At 43.9% G+C, this 3,127-nt stretch overlaps 1 non-coding gene across 1 annotated transcript; it reads right to left on the reverse strand.

Annotated features, from left to right (window-relative positions):
* Positions 1-831: 831 nt before the first annotated feature.
* Positions 832-905, reverse strand: TRNAN-GUU (transfer RNA asparagine (anticodon GUU)). The gene has a single exon. It is a non-coding gene; the product is annotated as a tRNA-Asn (tRNA).
* Positions 906-3,127: the final 2,222 nt, after the last annotated feature.

The following is a 3,127-nucleotide window of genomic DNA, read 5'->3' on the forward strand; positions in this document are numbered from 1 at the left end:
AAGGAAATTCACAGCAGATAGAATTCTGGGTGTACATAAAAGAATGAAGGACAAAAGATATGATATCTGCATGGAAAATATATAAGATCATTTCTTATCAATTAAATATCTTCAAAAACATGGGACAGTTTAAAGAAAAGTAAAAACCTTAGATTTGGGGTTTATAATATATGCAAAGTAAAATGCATAAGGGCAATAGCATAAAGGCAGTCAGGTGAGAAATATGAAGAGGAATGACATCACTTGAAGGCAGGCTGTGATAAGGTAGAAATGTATGCTCTAAAGCCTAAAGCAGTCGCTGAAATAACAAAAGAGTTATAGCTAATAAGCCAACGGAAGGTGAGAGAATGGAACCATATGTAAAACCATGTAAACTCTCTTAAATGAACAGTTGCCCTTGTGGCACTCTACCCATACACATGTGTACAACAATGATGAGTGCAGTATTGTTTGTAATAATAAAAGCATAGAAACAAATTGATTTCAAAGGTATATGTAAAAGGTTCAATAAATACTAGTGCAAACAATGGATAAAACTTCACTGTTAAAAGGAACCCAGAGGGTAACGATGAGATGACGACTCTACCTTCTTTCCAGGAATCCTGGATTCCAAGTGACCTGTGTCCTTCGAGGGTCTTCTGTGAGGATCAGAAGAGCAGCAGTGATCTTGGTTTATTTAGGTTCTCTTGCTGTGGACAAGACACGGGTGACAAGAAAGGTAAAGGAGGCCTTCCTCCGAGTTTACGTAGAAAAGGAGGCCTTCCTCCGAGTTTACGTAGAAATGATGTACGAGGGAAACCGTTAAATTACATACTGAAAAAACTAGAAAGGCGTCCCTGGGTGGGTTCGAACCACCAGCCTTTCGGTTAACAGCCGAACGCGCTAACCGATTGCGCCACAGAGACCTGAAGGTACGCTGTTTCTCATTTACGTAGAGAGTAAGCAGTCCTTCCAAGGTAGGCGGAGTCACCGCCTTTCTCAGGACAGCGGCGAAGGCTCCAAAGCCTCGGACAACGGGAGAGGCGGAGTCGACGCAGCGTGCTCCTTCCGGCGGGGGAGCCGTGCGTCGGGCTATCCCGCAGGCAGAAGGGCAGCCGTGCGTCCCCGCCGCGCCTTGCTCCACCACACCCGCCGCAGATGCCGGCGCCCCGCAGACGCCCCCGGGCTTGAGCTGAGGGGGGCCCGAGAGAAGCTGCGTGCCCGATGGGTTACGTGACAGCTCCCCGTTTGCTCCGCCTTCACTCGACCATCTCCCCCGCTGGGCAGCGGTTTAGTAGATGTGGTCGGTTTGGCTGCAGCGGGAAGGAGATCAGGTCCAAAGAGCAAATGTGAAAAGGAGCAAAAGAAAGCAGAGGCATGGATGAGACAGACCTCCCAGGAAGCCTGTGAGGCACAGGCCGGATCTTGAGAGATTAAAATTGTTTTTATTAAGTAACTGAATAGGGAGGGAGAACCGGAGAAGGGCGTGAAATAGAGAAAAGCACGAGCATGTGTGTCTAAGAATTAAACAGCAAAATAATGTGAAAATATTTATGTCAAAGAAATTACCTGTTGGCCTCTGGTGCATCGTGACTGTACAGTGATTAGTGCTGTGTTGTGGCGGCATCAATCTCGGTTCAAATCAAAGTTACAGCAAGTTCGTGTCTATGACCTGTCTTTCGGTTTGCTTTTAATGCCAGCACCAGCTGCGCCCCTTAGCAGCGTTCAGAGAGCAGTTTGCCGCTGGCCGCCGAGCGCGATGCGGTGAGAAGAGCAGTAAATCCCACAGTGCACAAACCTGCGGGCGCTGGTCAAAGCGAAACCTAGGGCGGTTCCTTGTCTCACTGTTGAGCAGGATATATCCCCAAAGTTGAAATAACGCCTCTCAAGGATCCTTATCTGTATCTTCCACTAATAAAATAGTGTGGTGATAGCCATTTTACTGTTAAAGATAATTCAAATACTAGTGAGGGTTGTTACACTAAACGAGAACGAGTTTTTAATGAGTTTACAGTAAAATGCGAAATAGTTGTTCATTGTCTACACCAGCTTGCCTTCGTTCACCAGTCACTAATTTTGAACTATAGTTCACGTAGAGTTAAAAGCACATATCTTTATGCAAGGCAGAAATAGAGACACAGATGTAGAGGACAAATGTATGGACACCAAGGGAGAAAAACCTGGGTGGGAGGAATGGATGAATTGGGATATTGGGATTGGCATATATACACTAATTTGTATAAAAAACGAACAATTTGTAGAATTTTAGCAAACGTAATCATCACCCAGATCAAGTTATAGAAAATTGCCATGATCCCAGAAATATACTCAGTTCCTTTCCAGGCAATTGTTACCCTATCTCACTTAGTTAATTACTATTGTGAGGTCTATTGCCGAAATTACTATTGCCTGCTATTGAAATTCAAATGAATGCATGTAGTTTTTTGTATCTGGCTTTTAAAATACAACATTATGTTCATTAAACATAACCATATTATTGTGTATATCACTTCTTAATTTTGGTATTATTGGAGTAATTTTGGTGTTATTGTTTTTGATGAATATTCTATACCAATCTTTTTGTATACTTGTGCATTCATGGAAGTACTGCAACTGCTGGGTTGTGGAGTAGGTACAAGATTAACTTTATTAGAAACTGACAAACAGTGCCCTAGAATGGTTTCAAACCAGAAACTACAGTTGCAGTTTCTGTGCATTCTTGTCAGCTTTTGGTGTACTAATTCTTTTAGCTATAGCCATGCTGGAGGGTGTGTAAAGATATCTCCTCATAGTATTAATGTGCATTTCCCTAATGAATAAAAATGTCAGGAATATTTTCTTATAACTTCTGGCCATTAAGATATCTTCCTTTGTGATCCAGGACGACCCTGGCTTAGCCTTTCGAGGAAAAGGAAACAGGGTCAGGTGGGTGGTCGCTGTGGTGCAGGTGGATCCTTCCGAGGCACCTCTCGGAGACAGAGACCCAGGCTCAGTGTGTTCCCAGTGGCAACACACGCAGATCCAATGACTGGCCCAGCATCAGCGGACAGTGCCCGGCCTCCCAGGCCTTTGCCATCTCCACACACTTATCAGTTGAGCGAGGATGGAATATACTGTTTACATATTCTCTTTCATTCGAGTCATATTC

This window comes from Kogia breviceps, chromosome 1 (assembly GCF_026419965.1).
Source record: "Kogia breviceps isolate mKogBre1 chromosome 1, mKogBre1 haplotype 1, whole genome shotgun sequence".
Taxonomy (NCBI): Eukaryota; Metazoa; Chordata; class Mammalia; order Artiodactyla; family Physeteridae; genus Kogia; species Kogia breviceps.